A 24000-nucleotide genomic window follows, 5' to 3' on the forward strand; every position below is an offset into this window, starting at 1 on the left:
GGATTATTATTGGTATTTAATTGTGGTTTTGGAAACATGTCTTTTATTGTTGTTATTGGTGTTGTGATTATTATTATTGAAACTAAATATCGGCATTCTATTATATATTAGTAGTTATTAAAATAATAATAATAATAATAATATAATAATAAGATAATAATAATAATAATAATAATTATGAGTATGATATATATATTAGTTTTATTATGATAGTAGTATTATTAGTATTATTATTAGTATTATTATGATTATATTATGAATGTAATAGGTATCAAACGAAAATTCACTGCCGTTCTGGGCTCCGATTGTACGAAGCGATCTTAGCGCTAATATAGCCTTAATACGAGCTTGAGGGCGCTTACTTGTGATCTTAGCGCTAATATCGCCTTAAATACAGGACATTATGCGCTTAATGATAAGAATCAAACTAAATTTTTAAAATTAATTGTCCGTTTCATTTTCCCTATATCTCTATATGTCTATAATCACCTCGGTACTAGTCAATAGCAGTTTTAATCATACATTTCTCCATACACACTTAGACCGCCTCCTGGACTGTCAATCACTCTGAAGGTGGGCGTGCATCGCCGCACGCGCTCTCCGCGGCTTGGTCACATGGGGTTGAGCCTTATTATCATAATCGTATGATAACTCCGCATGCGTCGCACTGTTTTTTTTCCACCCAACACATGGTCAATATTCCAGCGTGCGGTTACCCCCGTGTTTCCTTTCAGACATGTAAACTTAAAAATAAAAAGAATCCGCCAACATTAAAACTACCTGTGGAGCGTAGTCCCATTACAAACCCGAACAGCCAAATGCTGGTGGGAAGACAAAACCGTTGCTATGGATACTAATGTCAAAAAAATAAACTATTAAAAACTCCAAAAGCTAGATTTACTAGCTGTTGTTTGTTTTTCAATGATGGCGTTTAATATTTAAGCAGATTTTATTTTATTTTTTTATTATTATTCATTAAAAGACAATATTTTAAATATTTCTTTTCAGTCAGGTTTGAGTTATCGTAAGACGTTGTTTTATTTTGTGGGGTGGGGGTTGTTGTATTCTTAAAAGATGAATCTTTGGAAGAACGGAATGCATACCTTGGCTATCCTTCACAACCTCGTAGACTGGTGTATGTCGTTATTTTCACTTACGTAATTTCTCGGATTATTCTTTACGACGATTGTTGAGTCGCACGCAAACCAAGTAAGTATTACGACGCGTAACAGTGTAAAGTGTTTGGTCTATATTTACTTGTCGGGGCTATTTTTAGAAGGTGTCATGCCCGACAGGTAGCTTAGCCCTCTGTTTTAGTTTTATGTCGAGTTCACGCAAGGACATCACATGCAAATGAAAATGATTCCAGTATGTCAGAGATTCGAGATGAATGTTATAACATCTTAAACAGGGGCTCGTTAAATATGTTTACGCAGCAAAATGGTGTGCTGATGTCAATGATGCTGACAAGGTGTATAAAGTATGTATACAATTTCTGTAGAAATAGGAACTGTTTATTGAAATATACCCGCGCTATTTATAGCACTCATACTCTCGATTTCACTACAAATTATAACACGCAGTTTCTTGATTTCTGTCCAGATATTTTTTCTCCTTCCATCTCTTCTCTCTCTCTCTCTCTCTCTCTCTCTCTCTCTCTCTCTCTCTCTCTCTCTCTCTCTCTCTCTCTCTCTCTCTCTCTCTCTCTCTCTCTCTCACTCACTCACTCACTCTCAGCTAACTATTATTATTGTTATTATTTACGGCAATTCGTAACGTTATAAGAAAATAAAATGGGGTATTTGTTTGTTGTTATTTAGTTTTTCTAGGTTTTTTGTGTTTTGTGTTTTTTGTTTGTGGTTGTTATTGTTGTTGTTGTTTATCGTTGTTTTTGTTTGCTTGTTTGTTTGATGTTTAAGACATAACCAAATAAAGAAAAATAATGTCAATGTTCTATTTTAAATGGTTAAATACACCTTCAAAATTATATTAATTATTAAACAGATACCTGTATATTTATATCTATGAATTAATTTTTATTAAACTGCACTCAGAAGACACTGGAGTTTTAGTATAATTTTATTGATATCTTATAAAAACATTATTAAACTATTTATCTAAAGCAATCCTTTATATTGAATTTAAAAATAAAAATAAATCTATATAAATAAATCTGTAAGGTATATGCTAAATCCGCTAAGCGTATTTTCTGTATTATGTAAGTACACTGTATTTGTTTCACGTAAAATAACTTTCTTTAACTACTACAAACATTAGGAGGTAGTACCTTCACATGTACATGTTACATGTGTTTGTTTAAATGTTTAATATTGTTCAAGCCACTGATACCACAACAAAAAACAAATTACACTTATGTTCCCGTGGGTATATTCAACTGGTATACATTTCATGAATATGGTTCTTTCTTGTCATCAAATTAAAATGCAACTATAAAGTGATCTGAGTAGTTGAAATTTCTGATGATGTCATATTCAATTAATCCACAGTCTAGTATAGTATAGTATAGTATAGTATAGTATAGGTATAGCATAGCATCAGATAGCATAGCATAGCATAGCATAGAATAGCATAGCATCAGCTAGCATAGCACAATATAGCATAGCATTATAGCCTAGCATAGCATAGTTATTTATTAGTATAGTCCTTTTTTTTTGTTTTTTTTTTTGGCTTTAACAAAAATTGCCGTACAGTTTTTCCGCTACTTTAATACAATTTGTGTATTAAAACAGAGTCGTTTTAATGACTACCCTAAATTATATATTTAATACATTTTCTTGTTTAGAATATCAGTGTCTGTATATTCAATGGTTCCGACCTTCCGAATAGTTGTGGTAACTCCAATTGTATTTTATTTTCTGAGATATATTTCGTTCGCACATATACGAAATGTTTGGAAAGTGAAATCTTGTTTCGGATCCTTACAACGTTAGGACAAGAAATACACGCCGATATTTAATTTATTTTTAATATTTCAATATTAGAGGCACCAAAACGACTATTAGTCCAAAACATATTACAATGGCAGCAAAATCAGTATACATGTATGTGCATTTCAAAAACATGTGGTGCATATCATAATATTAAAGGGGCAGACCCTAGCTGTTAAACACTAAGGCATATTTTTCACTATTAAAGCCGGTTATGATCACTGAAATCAAACATTACTTATATTTTATTGTTTAGATGATCCATTTCCGTACAATCGAAGTGTTTCTGGTTATCCTGGTGTTTGTAATATCACAAAATGCCACAGACTCTTGTTTCACTCTGTTGTATCCAAATGTGTTACATGTTTGTAAATTAACCAAACTTAGTGTCCATTTTTACGGGTTGAAACTAGAGTCTAGGTGAAAATTATGCCTTAGTGTTTAAAAACTAGGGTCTGTCCCTTTAATAAGAATGAACAATGAAATATACTGAGAACGTACATATAACCCATCTGCAAGATATTTTCCAATGTTACCACTTTCTTTTCTGTTATGAACAGACAATAAATGTATCTGTTTAAAAGCCAGTAGTATTAATATAATTATATATAATAATATTAATAAGAATGAACAATGAAATATAATGAGAACGTACATATAATCCATTTGCAATATATTTTCCAATATTACCCAGTTCTTTTCTATTATGAACAGACAATAAATGTATATATTTAAAAGTCGGTAGGATTAATCAAACATAAATAGGCATATCAAAACAAAGTGATATTCACCCTCTGTCATTATAATTACATTTTGGTTGTGATCTTTCAATATTGTAATATCTTTCTTGGTTTGTGAGAATATTTTTTGAAAGAATAGCAATATAACAATATGTCAAACATATTGTAAAATCTCTCTCTCTCTCTCTCTCTCTCTCTCTCTCTCTCTCTCTCTCTCTCTCTCTCTCTCTCTCTCTCTCTCTCTCTCTCATTTCTCTCTCACTGTCTCTCTCTGTCTGTCTGTCTCTGTCTGTCTGTCTCTGTCTCTGTCTCTCATTGTCTCTCTCACTGTCTCTCTCTGTCTCTCTCACTGTCTCTCTCTGTCTCTGTCTCTGTCTCTCTCTCTCCCCCCATCTCTCTCTCTCTCTCTCTCTCTCTCTCTCTCTCTCTCTCTCTCTTTCTTTTTCTCTCTATCCATCTTTCTCCTTCTCTCTCCCTAAACCTATCCATTAAACGTGTTTGCACACTTGTAAACAATAATTTAGACTGCTTGTTATCCAAAATATCTCCAAGACCGAGTGATAGGAGCAACTCTTTCACATGGCAAAACGAGAAAGAAATATTGTGAAATTCTACCATTTCATCATACATTCTTTTTTAAACGATTCAACCAATATTTAGCTATTCCTATTATACTGTAATCAAACATCGTATCTCTGTACAAAGCAGAATGAAAGGGGCATTTTGACAAGGACATTTCAATTTGACGAAGTATAAAGACTTGGCGATAACTATTGTGCTTCGTTTAACATTCAAAATTCTGTTAAAGAAACCATTATGACCCTTTTTCAAATTCATGATGGAAACGCCATAATTCAAAACTCTGGAAATGTAATCATGCAAGTATCAAAAACGTGTAGATTTGTTTCCTTTTTGTGTGATAGATTATTACATAATACTAAAATGTGTCAGTTAAAATATTTAATATTAATCCTTAAAAACATATTGTATAGGACAGTTCTACAAAACATATAAAAAATTATACAATAAATCATGGATAATTTGAGGGTTTTTTAAAATAATTTTTAAATAGTATTTAATTTTCTTCAAACATCTCATGGGCGCTTTCACGTTCATATATTTGTTGCAAATGTTGGTGTGTGTGTGTGTGTGTGTGTATGTGTGTATGTGTGTTTTGTGTGTGTGTGTGTGTGTGTGTATGTGTGTGTGTGTGTGTGTGTATTTTGTGTGTGTGTGGGGTTTTTTCTTTTTTTTTGGGGGGGGTGTTACTATTATTTATTTTATTTAATGTCATAAAATGGATATATCCTAACTTCATAGTGTTCTGTAGTAAAATGTTTTATTGGTAATGTGGGTGTGATATGGTTTTTAGCATCGACCATCTGTAACTAAAATTACAAGTTTTTTATATTTCGAAATTTCGTAGGCTCACCACATCTCTCTGGACCAAATTCAGCCAAGTCTGTGGAGATGCAAGAGTCGGAGGATCAATTCTCGCCGGTGGAGCTATTCTCTGATTGTTTTTCCCGTCCCAACCATTCCGCTACAACTTTATAAACGCTGTGGTATGAACATGTATGCAACAGTCCACAGACAGGATAACACACACAACGGCTTTTGATACACCAGTCGTGGTGCAATGGCTGGAACGAGAAATAGCTGAATGGGCCCACCGACGGGAGTCGACCCTAGACCAACCCGCACGCCAAGCGAATGCTTTACCACCGGACTACGTTCCGCCCCTTATTACTAAAGTGAGTAATGGAATTAGAGTCCTCATGGAAAAGAGTTATATTCGTTTGATGTCAATGTACATTTCACGAATATATTTCATGTCAGTTTTAATGTACATTTGTAAACGGCTATAACCAGTGAAAGTAATTAATCTATACAAACAGTTTAAGAATTACGATTTGCTAACAATAATTTTTTTTTCTTCCGAATATCAAATAGGACCTTGAGGAAATGCAATAAAATGATGCAGCTATGAAAATATGTTTCATCAAAAGTTTTTTCTCTCTCTTCTATTCAGCGGTAAATCGTTTTTTCTCGAATTTAATGTCATCTTGGCGTCAGTTTGGCTCGATTTTCAATCAGTCTGCCCCTAATACAAATAAACACGAGCCTGGACATGTTTATCCATGCCATTGGGTTTTTTAACAATGATATCTCGTAATATTAACATCCAAACGTTAGGATCATATAATATTTTTTGTAAAAATATTTACTCATTTATGCTGGGGGGTTTTCTTTTTGTTTTTATTTTCGTTCTTTTTGTTTTATTTTTTGTTTTGTTTTGTTTTGTTTTGTTTTGTTTTTTTGTTTATTTATTTATTTGTTTGTTTTGTTGTTTTTGTCGTGCTTCTATGCTTTTAATTATTAATTATTATTATTATTATATACATACATACATACATACATACATACATACATACATACATACATACATACATGGTTAGTCTTGCAATTTGCGGGCGATTCGGTGCCACAGGTTCGAGTCCCAGCAACGGCATGGGACAATTTGTGAGGCCAGAAAGGATTTAATTATTCCCTGCGCCAGTGCGTTAATATCTATGTATGTAAAAGTCAACCTCGACATACATACAATATATAGATATTCATACATCAATACATACTAGCCAGTGCCAGGTCTGCCCACTGTTTCATGCACGTAAGCGGGATCGACCGCGTAGATTGTAGGCCCCATGCATATGGTTGAGTTAAAGAGCTTCCTTTTTAAGGAAGCTTCGATAGCTCAGAGCGTATCGTGGTTAGTCTTGCAATTTGCGCGTGAATCGGTGCCACAGGTTCGAGTCCCAGCAACGTCATGGGACAATTTGTGAGGCTAGAAAGGATTTAATTATCCCCTGCGCCAGTGCGTTAATATCTATGTATGTAATAGTCAACCTCGACATACATACAATATATAGATATTCATACATCAATACATACATACATACATATATATATATATATATATATATATATATATTATATATATATATATATATATTGTTTTTTTTTTTTTGTTTTTTTTTTTTTTTGTTTGTAAAAAAAAAAAACATTTGGGGAGGGGGTCATCAGAATATGGTGTCGTTTGTATTTTATACATCATCATGCGTTTGGAGATTATTATTTCTGGTCGTAGGACGTAGCTCAGTGGTAAAGTGATCGCTTGAGGCGCGGTCGGTCTTGGATCGATTCTCGTCGATGAACCCTTTGGGCTATTTCTCGTTCCAGCCAGCGCACCACGACTGGTATACCGTGGTATGTACCATCATGTTTAAGGTATAGTGCATATAAAAGGTTCCTTTTTTTCTAATGGAAAAAAAATATAGCGGGTTTCCTGTAAGACCACGATTTAATTTTATCAAATGTTTGACATCCAATAACCAATGATTAATACATCAGTGTGCTCTAGTGGTGTCGTTGAACAAAACAAACTTTAACTTTCTTTTGTTGACAAAATGTAGCTGATTTCCTCCAAAAACCACGTGTTAAACTAACCAAATGTTTAACATCCAACAGCTGATGATTAACAAATCAATGTTCTCTAGTGGTGTCGTTAAACAAAACAAACTTTAAAATTTTTGCATCATGACTTGGGACTCTGTTATTTCAATGCACCACAGTAGTAATTGACGTCAATAATTACTACTGTAATTTATTTCGTATAATGTCACAGAGATTTCATTAGCTAAAGACGATAACAATAGTAATCAATTTCAATTTGCCCAATCCAGTTTATTGTTTTCAAATACCATGGGAATGGTTGAGCGGGAAACTGGGAAGTTTTTTCATTCGGAGACACTTAGCTGGGGAATTACTGTTTTCTCAATACACACTAAATAACCCTCTAACGTGCTATTGATTTTGAATATCACTACACCGGGACCAGTTATGTCTAACCGTATTAAGGATAAAACATTAATATTCTTTTTTGAAGTTAAAAACTCCCACCAAAAACACGTTATAATTGTTATTTATAGAAATGGCTTTATTTAATTTTATTACAAAAGCAAAAGGTAAAGTACGTACGTAGGTACCTATATACACGCATGCGTATATAAACAGACACACAGACAAATAGACAGACAGATAGAGAGAGAGAGAGAAGAGAGAGAGAGAGAGAGAGAGAGAGAGAGAGAGAGAGAGAGAGACACACACACACACACAGAGAGACAGAGCGACAGAGAGAGATAGAGAGACAGACAGAGGGAGACACAGAGAGACAGAGAGGGAGAGGAGAGAGAGAGACAGACAGACAGGAGGGACAGAGAGAGAGAGAGGGAGAGACGCGGAGAGAGACAGACAGACAGAGAGACAGAGAGAGATAGAGAGACAGAGAGAGATAGAGAGACAGACAGAGAGAGACAGAGAGAGAGAGACACACACACACACACACAGAGACACAGAGAGAGAGACAGGAGACAGAGAGAGAGGGCGAGAGAGAGACAGACAGGGAGAGGGAGAGAGACACAGAGAGACAGAGAGGGAGAGAGGAGAGAGACAGAGAGAGACAGAGAGGAGAGAGAGAGATAGAGAGACAGACAGAGAGAGACAGAGAGAGACAGAGAGAGAGAGAGAGAGAGAGAGAGACAGAGACAGAGACAGAGAGAGAGAGAGACAGAGAGAGACAGAGAGAGAGAGAGAGAGAGAGAGAGAGAGAGAGAGAGAGAGAGAGAGAGAGAGAGAGAGAGAGAGAGAGAGAGAGAGAGAGGCATAATTCAGTGTCATGTGTAGCCAAGAGACAGGCGAATTTGCCCCTTCCGAAAAATTCGTTAAAGTGCCCATTTTAGTTTATAAGTGTCGTTTTTTTGTCTAGCTGGATTGCCCCGCCCTAGTTACTATAGACTATGTACGACTCTGTGATTTTAAAAACCGCCCCCCTGGAATACATATTTCATCAATAAAACTGTTACCGTATTCAAATCTTCAAAATTAAAGACATTTTTGAACTAAAACGAAATTGTCTTTAAGTGTGAAATGTTTCGCATACTGTTAAAGAGACCTTTAAATAAACGGGGCGGCCATATTTTATTGTTAGTAACCACGTGCGAACGTTAATCGCGGAAAAAAACAATATTAAACAGCGTGAGGGCCTACTTTATTAGTTTCCGGCTGAGTGCGCATGTCAGGGGGATCTACCAGGTAGGAAACAAATGACAAATAAAAATATGAAAATTATTTTTGCCTATAAAATCCTCTACGACTTCACGCATAAATAAGCACCGTATAAACCTGGAATTGTCAGACTTCTTGACGCGAACTGGTGACGGCTTTCCCAAACTATGTGTTGTTTTAAATACGACTCGGGTAGTGAACTAAAGTTTGTTTTGTTTAACGACACCACTGGAGCACATTGCTTTATTAATCATCGGCTATTGGAAAGTCTGTTAAAGTTTGTTTTGTTTAACGACACCACTAGAGCACATTTTTATTTATTAATCATCGGCTATTGGAAAGTCTGTTAATGTTTGTTTTGTTTAACGACACCGCTAGAGCACATTGATTTATTAATCATCGACTATTGGATGCCAAACATTTAGTAATTCTGACATATAGTCCAGGGCCGTAGCTAGGATTTTTTGTTTGGGGGGGGGGGAGGGGGGGCAACTGAGTAGTTAATAGTCTAAAACTCCTTAAATAGTTAAGAAGAGAATTGTTTTAAAGTTTCTATAATGCTTTCCGCTAGCTACGGCCCTGTAGTCTTAGAAAGGAAAACCCTCTACATTGTTGTTCTATTAGTAGCAAGGGATCTATTATATATGCAGACAGGATAGCATATTCCACGGCCTTTGATATACCAGTCGTGGTGCATTGGATGGAACAAGAAATAGCCCAATGAGTCCATCGACGGGGATCGATCCTAGTTCGACAGGGCATCAGGCGACCGGTTTACCACAGGGCTACGTTTCGCACACTCGGACAGTGAACTGTACATAGTATTAAATTTTCTTTTATATCCATAAAATCGGGATCTAGCTCAGTCGGTAGAGCACTCGCCTGATGTGCTTTGGTCGCAGGTTCGAATCGTCCCAACCTGTGCTGTTCTGTCTGTGGGACTTGGCATATAAAAAGATCCCTTGCTGCTAAATGAAAAATGTAGTAGGTTTCCTTTAAGACTATTTGTCAGAATTACCAAATGTTTTGTCATCCAATAGTCGATCATTAATAAATCAATGTGCTCTAGTGGTGTTGTTAAACAAAACGAATTTAACATTACATCCATAGGGTAGAAAACTGCGTGAAATTTGTCGTATAACACTAATCATTTAACATCATCTGATTGTCTCGTCCATGAACATGACGTAGATGTTTTGTCAAAGCATAACCGTCTACTGAAATTAAAACTACCGAATTCGATTTCTACCTATAACGTACAAGTTACTGGTAACAATGCATGCAAAAATGCTGTAAATACGTTTTAGCTGAAAAAGACCTTTAAATACGTTTAAAGTAACAGACCCCAGTTTTTAAACAATTTGACGTATTTTTCACTATTAGGGCCGGTTTTAATCATTTAAACTAAAATTTACTTCCTGGTGTTTCTGATCATCCCTTTTTTTAAATACCCCGAAATACATTTTTTTTCATATTCTAAGAACGCACGTACCTCTAAGAAGTAACGGCTATTGAGCCAAGTTCTAGTCTATTTTTAGACGGTATTAATTTTTCCCCGTTTAAACAGATTTTACTTCTATCCTGTTATAAATGTATTCTGATGTGTGACAGGTTTGTAGATTAACTAAACTTAGTGTCCATTTTCACGGGCTGAAACTAGTGTCTGCTCCTTTAAGATTTTAGTGTTATACATTTCTTTTACAATTCGTTGTTTAGAAATGTATCCAACTTGCTATCGCTCATTATAGACCTTTTTTTTTAAAAGAAAAAATTCGTCGTACGATAAATATACAGAACCTCGCATACGTTGTTTTTGCTTCCTATTTATTACATGAGTTTATTTTGCGCAAAATAAAGTCGTGCAATAAATAGGAAGCGAAAACAACGTAAGTGAAGTTCTGTATTTATTACATACACGGGGCGGGACGTAGGCCAGTGGTAAAGCGTTCGCTTGATGCGCGGTCGGTTTGGGATCGATCCCTGTCGGTGGGCCCACTGGGCTATTTCTCATTCCAGCCAGTGCACCACGACTTGTATATCAAAGGCCGTGGTATGTACGATCCAGTCTGTGGGATGGTGCATATAAAAGATCCCTTGCTACTAATGATTTTTTTTTAGCGGGTTTCCTCTCTATGGCTGTGTCAAAATTACCATATGTTTGACATCCAATAGCTGACGATTAATAAAAGATCAATGTGCTCTAGTGGTGTCGTTAAACAAAACAACCTTCTTCTTATTATATACCTTATATAAAAATCGGTTTTTAATTTAACGTCATAAATACACTTTCTTAAATCTATGATCAATCCTCCTTTCATGGATTTACTTAACGTAAAGAATCTTATTATCCACGTAGTTCAAGATATTCAGGGAAATATAACCAGTATGACCCACGTGTGTCATAATGATTTCACGGGCACAGTGAATGACGTAATTTTGTGAAGCGACGTTATAACTTAACAAATGACATTGTTTTGTAGTCTCTTTTTTAGTTACTTTTGAAACGTTTTGACATGGTCCTAGCTTGTTATTCATGAACTTAATATTTGGAATAATGTGGAAAATAAAGAAATCATTACACTCGCGTGTAAATCGTACTGATGTTACGAAACTCGTGTCAGGATTCATGTATTACCTTCGCTATCGCTCGGGCAATACAATAATCCTGACACACGTTTCGTAAAATCAGTACGACACACAAGCTCGTATAATAATCTCTATATACTCTTTGGAAATCTTGTGTAATGTGTCAAATACAATGTGACGTAATTTGTAAATCATATATGACGTCAATAACAAAATGGCGCTAACTCCAGTAAAAATAAAAAGGGAATTCCCCATTTACAAGTTCCGGTCCAGATCGCACATATGTTTGATACAAGAAAAATATATCACACGGTTTAAAAATGTCTTTATCACTATAGTAAGATTGAATAGGTATGTAATAAATGATATTACATACCCATTTAATATTACTTACTTAATAAAGACGGAGCAATAAAAAAATATTTTATTTAACACATATGTAGTACGTGTTCACCTGGATGACGTCATGTTCCTAGACAGGAATGATGTCATGTTGCTAACCAGGAATAACGTCATGTTCCTAGCCAAGACGCTCAGTGTTCCGTAAATTCCATATAATTAAATTTCCGTTACATTCATTACAACGTAACGTCGTCCCTATTGGTCCAGACGTAGCAACGAGAAATTGTTCATTTCTTGATGAACATAAAAATTACGTTGTCAGCGAACGTCATATTTGATGACGTCATTTTATATGTAAAAGTTGGCTTGTTGAGCGTTATTGTTTGTGGACCAAAAATAAATCAAAATAAAGTATGTACTTTTAGTGCTATTATTAGCAAGTATGATTCTAATTTAATTATATGTATTGTCTGTTATTTCTTTTACGTTCATCTGGGTATGAAAAAAAAAAAATCATCCGCAAACTTATGTGAGAACGGCTTCGCCGATTCACACAGTTTGCGGATGATTTTGTTTTAGTTCATACCCCGATGAACGTAAAAGAAATAACAGAGAAGCCTTAAATAATTCAACCAACTTTCCAGATGAAGTAAACTTCTGTAATCGTAATATAGAAAGATGGTATGTAATAAATATAGAACCACATACCAGCTGTTTTGCCATGTTATTTATTGCACTCCTTCACCTTAATATTTTTTTCAGTGGTACCACGAGACTGCTACGCTGAACATTTTGGCATGTCCAGTCACATTATTACGCACTATAAACTTGTGCAATAAATAACATGGCAAAATAACTGGTATGTGGTTCTGTCTCTTTAACGGCCACTCGTGTTGTAAGCGGCCTCGGTGGTAACGTGGTTAAGCTATCAGGCATAAGGTTGGTAGGTACCGGGTTCGCAGCCCGGTACCGGCTCCCACCTAGAGCGTGTTTTAACGACTCAATGGGTAGGTGTAAGAACACTACACCCTCTTCTCTGTCACTAACCGCTAACAACTAACCCACTGTCCTGGACAGACAGTCCAGATAGCTGAGGTGTGTGTGCCAAGGACAGCGTGTTTGAACCTTAATTGGATATAATCACGAAAATAAGTTGAAATGAATTAACGAAAACTCGTGTTGTATTCTCTATATACAGAGTAACAGGGACGGGTTATGCTTTAGGTAAGGGGGGGGGGGGGGGGGGGGGGAGGTCCGAAACAGTATGTAAATGTTTATAACTTGAAATTATAAAAATTGTATGTGGACGTGGTGGGGTGGGTGGTTTTCAGCCGGAGGGGGGGGGGGGTCCGTGCAACTGGGACCCCCTCCATAATCCGCCTCTGAGTAATTTTGTATCTGATGGTATCTGCTTAAAAGCTGCAATGATCGATATACTGATAAACTGTGCCATACTAAAAAGACTATGTATGTAGCAATTACATTTTCTCGATCAATATAGCCTTTTCAATTATTAAAACTACGATATGTATTCCCTTGCGTATAAGTATATTCCATGTATTTCTGGTCATCGTAATGTTGCTAGTAGGTCAATATGGATTGTTGCATTTGATAATAGAGAGGGGCGAAACGTAGCCCAGCGGTAAAGCGCTCGCTTGATGCGCGGTCGGTTTGGGATCGATCCCCGTCGGTGGACCAACTAGGCTATTTCTTGTTCCAGCCAGAGAGCCACGACTGGTATATCAAAGGCCGTGGTATGTACGATCCAGTCTGTGGGATGGTGCATATAAAAGATCCCTTGCTACAAATGAAAAAAATGTAGCGGGTTTCCTCTCTATGGCTGTGTCAAAATTACCATATGTTTGACATCCAATAGCTGACGATTAATAAAAGATCAATGTGCTCTAGTGGTGTCGTTAAACAAAACAACCTTCTTCTTATTATATACCTTATATAAAAATCGGTTTTAATTTAACGTCATAAATACACTTTCTTAAATCTATGATCAATCCTCCTTTCATGGATTTACTTAACGTAAAGAATCTTATTATCCACGTAGTTCAAGATATTCAGGGAAATATAACCAGTATGACCCACGTGTGTCATAATGATTTCACGGGCACAGCGAATGACGTAATTTTGTGAAGCGACGTTATAACTTAACAAATGACGTTGTTTTGTAGTCTCCTTTTTAGTTACTTTTGAAACGTTTTGACATGGTCCTAGCTTGTTATTCATGAACTTAATATTTGGAATAATGTGGAAAATAAAGAAATCATTACACTCGCATGTAAATCGTACTGATGTTACGAAACTCGTGTCAGGATTCATGTATTACCTTCGCTATCGCTCGGGCTAGGCTCAGGCTACCAACTGCCAGCACAAAGTTGGCCAACGTTCTGCTCTCACGACTGCTACGACTACCATATTGTTAATCTAAGCGCACCCGTCGTAAGTCGGGAGATGGGGAAATTACAATGCAACCGTCGAGTAAGCCAACTTCGTCGTGACGGTTGACAGTCTTGTCCTAGCATTAGTGTTACGTGTAATCATAATGATTCTGTTATAGTACTTAGTTTATATGTATACAATACACGTTTCGAGCACAAGGCGATTTGACACAGTAGTAACTAGATGAAAAATAATTGCATACATTTATTGCCCAGATAAAAATAAAAAAAGACAATAAACTATCACATTTATGACCAATGGCAGGACTCATTGTATTAACTGCTCTATCAACAGTTCGGTGCACCTCGAACTTTGATCCAGCCGGGTGTTGTTATTTGGTTTTGCGTTACCTCAAAAAGACTTGAGTGGGTTTTTTTCTTGCTGTTGGTTTCTTGTCGTGTTTTTTTTGTTGGTTTATTTTTTTGGTGGGGGGTTTTGGTTTGTTTGTTTGTTGTTGCTTTTTGTTTGTTTGGGTGTGTGTGTGTTTTTTTTGTGTTTTTTTTTTTTTTTTGGGGGGGGGGGGGCGGTGTGTGTTTAAACGCCACAAACATTTAACACATAGACAAAGTCATTTTGTAGTTTTTTTGGACATTACAAACATGGATGATGATGAGATGAATGGTGAAGCCGCAGAATTTTCATTTCGGTATGGGACTACTTGACAGGTCCGTGCTCCACGCTTGCTGTCAGTTGAGCTATATGAAGTGGGTGAAATTCGAGGTACGTGGCCTTAAAACCTAACCATTGAGCCTAGCGGTGCGCTCACTCTGGGTTGGAGCCAGTACTGGCACGGAAAATCCCACATTGCCTCAGATGGGATACGAACCCAGTACCTACCAGCCTCAAGTCTGATGACATAACGACATAACCACTACACCACCGAGGCCGGTCCCCAAAAAGAGCTCGTTGTTTTTACATAGATCCATATTTGAAAGCTAATTATTTGTAATATGAAGTATATTATTAAGTTTAGTGATAGCCAAGTTATTTTTTAAAATTACATTTGGTTTTTCACTTGGTCTGCAGAGGATAGGTAATCATACACCGGGTTTCACTTATTACAAAAGTGAGGCGCGACCAGTTTGGGTTTGATGAGCAAAATTTCCATAAATACATGTGTCATATCCGCCAAGTCCCATTTGGGTGTGGTTTGTATGGATGTGAACGTTGTCAAATATGCACCAAAAACCATGCTGGTTTGGGACACATTTTGGAATTTAACACAACAATTTAACTCAAAATATTTAAAATGAGCCCTCTTTATAATTATGACTCTTTTGGTAATGTCCTTGAGACTAAAAATACCTGTATCATTGTATATTTTTAAACCATAGGTGGGCATTTAGGATGCCAGGAGCTGGCATGCATAAATCTCAGCTGAAGATTTACAAATAACTCTAGTCTTTACATAAAGAGTGAAAGCCAGTTCGATACCTTTTTTTAACGAGTTGTAAGAAAAGTAGTATCTAACGAACTGAATACATTTTTTTTTTTTTTTTTTTTTTTTTATTATTTACATATATTCAAAACCATGTTTTACATTAATTTAAAGGTATTTTCCCAACTAAAACGTATTACCGCCCTTGATGGTGTCATGGTTAAGTCATCGAACATAAGGCTGGTAGGTACAGGGTTCACAGCCCGGTACCGGCTCCCACCCAGAGCGAGTTTTAACGACTCAATGGGTAAGATGTAAGACCACTACACCCTCTTCTCTTTCACTAACCACTAATCACTAACAGCTAACAACTAACCCACTGCCCTGGACAGACAGCCCAGATAGCTGAGGTGCGTGCCCAGGACAGCGTGCTTGAACCTTAATTGGATTGAAGCACGAAAATAAGTTGACATGAAATGAATAAAATTTATTTTCGGCGTTTACGCTTGCGTGTCACATGGCAATTTAAGAAAACTGCCCAGTTCACCCTGATGTCGGGTAGAATCGTTAAGTTTGGAAAAGCAACCTGTTTAGGACTCAACAGTCATGATTAGCGTAAACGAAAAGAAGAAGACATAAAATTCGTGACAAAACATGTCACATTATATTCATGATAAAATTAATTCGGTAAACACTGTCAAAATGGGCCTAAACTCCTGACAAGACATTGCTAATTTTAATAGACACAAAGACTAACAGGATTCAAGCTGAATAACTTCAAATAAATAATTAAAGAAAGCGAAATTAATCATTTGCGTTTCTTTTGTTGTCCCGTATACCTCTATTCACCACTGAACGGTGGGTTTTTTTTTGCTTCTTTTTTTTTTTTGGGGGGGGGGGGGGGTTACTGGTAATGTAAACAATATACCCAGGGATGTCTCAAACTGGGAACTTAATTAAGATCATTAAACATATCTTCTTATTGTTTATTATGAAGAGTTGCTGACGTCATCACAAGTTGTCTCCCTTCAAGGGTAATGCAGCATGATACGAACTTACGCTGGGTTAACACGTAGAAGAGAATCACGCGAAACCACAAATTAATTATTTATTCCACAGAACGTTAGATTTGAAATCTAGTTAAATAGTATTTATTCAAATGGACAATGGACAAAATGATTAACTTCATTCGATATACGCCTGAAAGAGTATTGTACATTGTAAATAGTTTTCAATTAGTTTTATATAAAAAAATTGTTTTAATATTTAACGACACTATTAGAACACATTGATTTATTACGGTAATCATTGGTTATTGGATGTCAAACATTTGGTAATTCTGACTCGTAGTCATCAGAGGAAACCCGCTTAATTTTTTTTTATTATAACAGAAAAAGCAATTCTCCACAAGCAGGATAACACACACAACGGCTTTTGATATACCAGTCGTGGGGCACTGGTTGAGACGGGGAAAAAAGAACCAGGAAATGGGTCCACTCATGTGGTTCGATCCTTTGACGCAAGCACCTCAGGCGAGTAAGCTGGATCGCGCCCCCTGCCGTGAGAAAGTCGAATCGAGTAGGAGGATTTGCTCACCCAGTCATCTAAAGAGCTACAAGCTTGTTTAAAGTTTGTTTTGTTTAACGACACCACTAGAGCACATTGCTTTATTAATCATCTGCTACTGGATATCAAACATTTGATAATTTTGACATATAGTCTTAGAAAGGAAACCCGCCACATTTTTCCATTGGTAGCAAGGGATCTTTTATATGCACAATCCCACAGACAGGACAGCATATACCACAGCCTTTGATATACCAGTTGTGGTTCGCTGGCTGGAAGGAGAAATAGCCCAACAGGCCCGCCGACGGGGATCGATCCCAAACCGCAGTGCATCAAACGAGTGCTTTACCACTGGCCTACGTTCTGCCCCCTCTAAATAAATTGACAATCGCCAAGTTCATGAGTTTGACCAACTCAGTCGGTCTCGCTGGGCCCATTGCGCTATTTCTCGTCTCAGCTAGAGCACCATGACTGGTATATCAAATACCGTGGTATGTGCCATCCTGTCTGTGGGATGGTGCATATAAAATATCCTTTGCTACTAATGGAAAAATGTAGCGGGTTTCCTCTCTACGACTATATGTCAAAATTACCAAATGTCTGACATCCAGTAGCCGATGGTTAATAAATCAACGTGCTCTAGTGGTGTCGATAAACAAAACAAACTGTTATTAACTCAGTCGGCAGAATCCTTAGTTAACGGTATGCTTTAGATGTCGCCTTGTTTCCATATTGCCTACAAGGAATACTTTTATATGCACAACCCCACAGACAGGATAGTACATTATTTACGGCCGTGTAACACCAGTTGTGGAGCACTGGCCGGAACAAGAAATAAAATAGTCAAATGGACCCACAGACTGGGTTCGATCCTAGACCGATTGTGCATCAAGCGAGCGCTTTACGATGGGGCTACAGGGAGGGGTTGGGGGCGTAAACGCCACATAGACTCTTACTAAATATGCAGCTAGAGATCTGTTGTATTAATTTTTTCATAAGCAGGACAGTACATACCACATCCTTTTATATACCAGTAGTATGGCTCTGATTACAACGGGGTTGGAGAGGGAAAGGACTCAAGGCGATCGATCCTGCAACCAAACACACCTCAGGCGAGCGTTCTATCCACTGAACTATAGTATAACCCTTCAAGATCAGACGATAGCGACTGTTGAAAGCTAACTGAACCGTACAAATGTAAATAGTTGTGATTTCACTAACACGCGCCCTGTTATGAGATTTTCCTGGTGCATTTCCCTATTTAGCGCACAGTATAATATGATGTCAGTGCATGTCTGGCTACTTGTTTAGCTGCCCTGGTGGAACAATTCGATTTGAGAAGCCATTCCGAAACCAGCCGAGCGAAAAAAGCCGATGTTGGTAATATCCATTTCCTGTTAAAACCACTGAAACCCAATAGAGTGCTACGCTGCGGTGAACTTCAAGTTCGACAATATTATTTCACACGGAAACGGATTTCATTTTTATTATGCGCAATATGACAGTTAATGACGTTTGCGGTGGATGAAACGTCAACAGTTGCGAATAAATCTAACTCTTCGCGAAAGAACGCACCTGCAAACATTAATGGTCTTGTTTTGTGAGTTGAACGATTTATTGCAGTTTTACTGTTGCGAATTCATAATAAAATCTGGGAGATTTGTTTAGTTACAAAAGCGAAATGATATTTTATAGGATCGGTTAGGTTGGAAATGATCCCGTTAATTTATGTGATCAATTGTCTAGAACAAAGTCGCATAAATGTCAGCGCACGTGCATGTTATATGAACGAAAGCTTAACTAGAAATGACATTGATGTATAATAGCATGGTTGACAGTCCTGTTATTTATAACGTTTTGCTTATGATTCTGTCAATATTTCTGATTAATGGCTTACTGCTTATAATTACGTCATTCTTTCTTGTTATTTTATTTATTTACTCCCTCTTTCTTTCTTTCTCTGTCTGTCTGTCAGTCTCTCTCTCTCTCTCTCTCTCTCTCTCTCTCTCTCTCTCTCTCTCTCTCTCTCTCTCTCTCTCTCTCTCTCTCTCTCTCTCTCTCTCTCTCTCTGTCTCTCTCTCTCTCGCTGTTATTCTAAAATTTGGTTTTTGTGTCTGTGTGTGTTGTGTTGATTAACTGTGGTTTTTCTGGGTTTTTTTTGTTTGTTTAATTTTCTTGTTTTCAGTGTTCTGTTTGTTTGTCGTTGTTTCTCTCTCTGTGTATATGTCTCTCTCTCTCTCTCTCTCTCTCTCTCTCTCTCTCTCTCTCTCTCTCTCTCTCTCTCTCTCTCTCTCTCTCTCTCTCTCTCTCTCTCTCTCTCTGTTTCTCTCTGATTTTTTTTATCAAGTATTTATGAAAGTAAAGTTTGTTTTATTTAACGACGCCGCTAGAGCACATTGATTTTTTATCTTGTCATCGGCTATTGGACGTCAAACATATGGTCATTCTGACACTGTTTTTAGAGGAAACCCGCTGTCGCCACATAGGCTACTCTTTTTACGACAGGCAGCAAGGGATCTTTTATTTGCGCTTCCCACAGGCAGGATAGCACAAACCATGGCCTTTGTTGAACCAGTTATGGATCACTGGTCGGTGCAAGTGGTTTACACCTACCCATTGAGCCTTGCGGAGCACTCACTCAGGGTTTGGAGTCAGTATCTGGATTAAAAATCCCATGCCTCGACTGGGATCCGAACCCAGTACCTACCAGCCTGTAGACCGATGGCCTGCCACGACGCCACCGAGGCCGGTCCAAATATTTATGAACACAAAAGATACCAAATCCAAAAAATGGTGTCACGGTGGCAGCAAAAAGACGGGAATATTGACAAAATGTTACATAATAGTAACAATTATATGCAGATGCGTGTGCAAGGGGGGTGGGGTTGTTAGAGTTTTGGGTTCAACGGGACCCCCCCCCCCTACACACACACACACACCCCCCTGCTCATGATTTATTTATTTTTCTACAATATATTTTCCTAGGGAGCATACTTTACTTTACTTTACTTTACTTTACTTTACTTTACTTTACTTTACTTTACTTTACTTTACTTTACTTTACTTTACTTTACTTTACTTTACTTTACTTTACTTTACTTTACTTTACTTTACTTTACTTTACTTTACTTTACTTTACTTTACTTTACTTTACTTTACTTTATTTTACTTTACTTTACTTTACTTTATCGTAAACGGTGTATATCTTGTAACACAAAATGATTGTTATTATTTTGACAAACTTTAATTGACAATTACGATTTTAAAAAATATTAATTCATAATAATTTATAGAATAAAATTCTGATTAAAAAACAGGATATATTTGATACAATTAATAAATCGATCAACACAGAGCGAAAAAACACGACAATCATTTTAAAACAAACTATTTAATTTTGATAGGGAGATAGTACATGAATTTAAACTTTGTGATAAATCTCATATGGAAAGTTAACGCCATCCAAAACATTATTCCCAACACAGCCTTCAGGATGTAAACATTAAATTATACAGACTTATTTTATTTGTTTATCTATCTATTTGTTTTGTTTTGTTTGTTTGTTTGCATATTTATTTATTTATCAATTTATTATTATGTGTTTTAACCATTATATCTTCTTTCTTCTTCTCCTATATTTCCCAGTCCTTTCCATTATATGCGTCGTAGCAATTTTTTTTTTTTTTTTTACCAATCTTTAATTTATACAGAAACATTACAAATGCATTTATGTATCAAATTGTTATATATGACTATATAACATTACTATACAACAAATTAGATATATGTACTTGTATATAAATTATATTACTTTGATGTAAGGCCATGAATTCAAGGCTCCCCAACCTTGACACGATCAGAATGGACTGGGGAAAATAAATATTAAAAAAAAAAAAAATATATATATATATATATATATTATACAGACTAAGTGTTATTTTACTTTAATACTTTTGTGTTGAGTTCATTGGCAGGTTTTGATATGCAGTATTTAAATAATACAGTTTTTTTTGTTATTTGTGTGGGTGGTTTTTTAAAATGTTTTTGTTATTATTGTTATAATCAAATTGTAGTTTCCAACAAGATTTAAATATAATATTTTATTCTGTTTAATTACTTATTATTTATTTCCTCTCTAAGACTATATGTCGAAATTACCAAATGTTTTACATCCAATAGCCGATGACTAATAAATCAATGTGCTCTAGTGGTGTCGTTAAACACAAAACATGTTTTTTCCTCCACAGCTGTTACTTGTGAGAGGTACGTGCGTTTTTAAAAATATGAAGAAAAAACAAATAGAGAATATTGATTTGGTTTGGGGTTTTCTTTTTTCTTTTTTTGTATTTATTTGTTTATTTATTTATTTTTTTTTATTTATTTATGCATAAAGACACATACATATTATCAACGGTAAATGACCTTTCTTTTCTTTTTTCTCCCCTCCCCCCCCCCCCCCCCCCCCCACCGTTTTACTGTTATATTTTTATCTAACATCCACCACACTAATATTTATGAAAATGACTTCCCCCCCCCAAAAAAAAATCAAAAGAGCTCATCCAGACTGTCTCAGTCGGAACAATGTTATCGTACGGCGGTCTGCGGAGATGTCGCAAAGCTTTCGACGACAATTAAGACCAATTTATGGCTTTTGTCGTGTGCGTTGTGTTGTGGTCCCTCCACATAACGACGGTATATCTTTCTTTTAATTAATTTTTGATAATAACGAAAACGTGTCAAAGGGCGCTATAATTCACTTTATCCAATTGTGTGTAAGAGGTTCTATGGTAGCTAGACCCCGGCGTTCAGTCGGCGGCGCACACCAACAGACAGGCTTCGGTTCCAAAACATTAATTCAAAATAAGTGAAATATGTTGACTCGTCAAGTGTTTGTTATGGCCATTCCACTTGAGAGCGCCTTTTCTGCAAAAAGCCCGATTCGTCATCAAGAAAGCAGCACTGACGGCGAGGCACGCAGAGGTATTGTCCCATAATGTCCCCCATAATTCTTGGATCTGTCTCTTGTTTCCATAACCCTACTTTTAATTTGATCCACTTCAGTCTGAATACTGACTGGGAATCACCACTTAAGGATCAAGAACACCATTTGCTTGTTTTTTTGTTATGTTTGAGTTTTTTCTTTTCTTACACTGGTCTGTATATATGGGCGGGACGTATCCCAGTGGTAAAGCGCTGGCTTGATGCGCGGTCGGTCTAGGATCGAAACTCCGTCGGTGGCCCGTTGGGCTATTTCTCGTTCTAGCTAATGCACCATGACTGATATATCAAAGACCGTGGTATGTGTTATCCTGTCTGTGGGATGGTGCATATAAAACAAATCCCTTGCTACTAATGCAAAAAAGTAGCGGGTTTTAACATGTGAATTGTATCAGTATCAATATACTTGTTGTATGAATCATCAGAGTTGGTACAGAGCAAAATACTTGACATAAACACCACGCAAACACCATAAATTAATTATAAAATTATACATGTAATGCTAGGTTCAGACTACCAACTGCCAACTCTACAATCAAATAAATAAACAAACAAACAATCAATCATCAAACAAACACTTGGATGAGACACAAACAGTCAGATAAATAAACAAACAAGAAATGAAAGACTTACCTTTGTTGATGTATATCCACTCAGCACTTGTAGAAAACTGTTGCGACCCGTAAACAGTACAATAGTCCGCTGTCGTCATTAGGTAGTGTTATATCCATGCACATTTTACATTTATACACACTTACAATAAATATGATTATAAATGCCAAACAGCGATTCAGTTAGCACATTTCTGAAGAATATACGTAGTATCGCTTTGACATCAATAACCATATTGAAACGTTAAAGCATTGTTGACGTCACGTCAAATGAATGTTGACGTTTTCATGGTTACGTCTGCGGAAATATTCGTAACTTGGCGGGAACAGACGAAATATCATTAAAATGCGCACGCACATACACACACACACACACAGACAGACACACAGACAGACAGACAGACAGACAGACACACACACACACAAACACACACGCACACACAGACACACGCACACAGACACAAATGCACACACAGACACACACACGCACACACACACACGCACACACATACACAGACACACACACACACACGCACACACAGACACACACACACGCGCGCACACACAGACATATACCACCCCCTGGATCTGCATACCTTTTCTCTGGAATAAAGGTGGCATAGGACTGTGCACAAAAACGGCAGCATTGATAATCATAAAAGCGAGATCTTTGTCAAATTCAAAATGGACACTCTGTTGTTTTTTTGTTTTAACGACACCACTGGAGCACATTGATTAATTAATCATCGGCTATTGGGTGTCAAACATTTGGTAATTCTGACTTGTAGTCATCAGAGGAAACCCGCTACATTTTTCCATCAGTAGCAAGGGGGTATTTTATTTGCAGACAGGACAGCACATACCACGGCCTTTGATATACCAGTCGTGATGCACTGTCCGGAACGAACAATATTCCAATAGGCCCGTCGACAGGGATCGATCCCAAACCGACCGCGCATCAAGCGAACGCTTTACCACTGGGCTAGGCTACGTCCTGCTCAAATGAACATCTTGACGTGGCGGTCATTCTTATTGGATGTTTCCATAATACATATTTTATAAACTAGTAGTAAAGTTAATTCATTGATAGTATTATTTGTTTGTGTATTTTTGTTGTTGTTGTTGTTGTCGTTTTGTTTTGGGTTTTGGGGTGTGTTTTTTTCGTTGTTGTCGTTGTTTTTTTTGTTTTATTTTGTTTTGTTTGTTATTGGGGTTTTTTGGGTGGGTTTTTTTTTGTTTTTTTTTTTTTTTTTTTT

The sequence above is a fragment of the Gigantopelta aegis genome, chromosome 1 (genome assembly GCF_016097555.1).
Source record: "Gigantopelta aegis isolate Gae_Host chromosome 1, Gae_host_genome, whole genome shotgun sequence".
Lineage (NCBI taxonomy): Eukaryota > Metazoa > Mollusca > Gastropoda > Neomphalida > Peltospiridae > Gigantopelta > Gigantopelta aegis.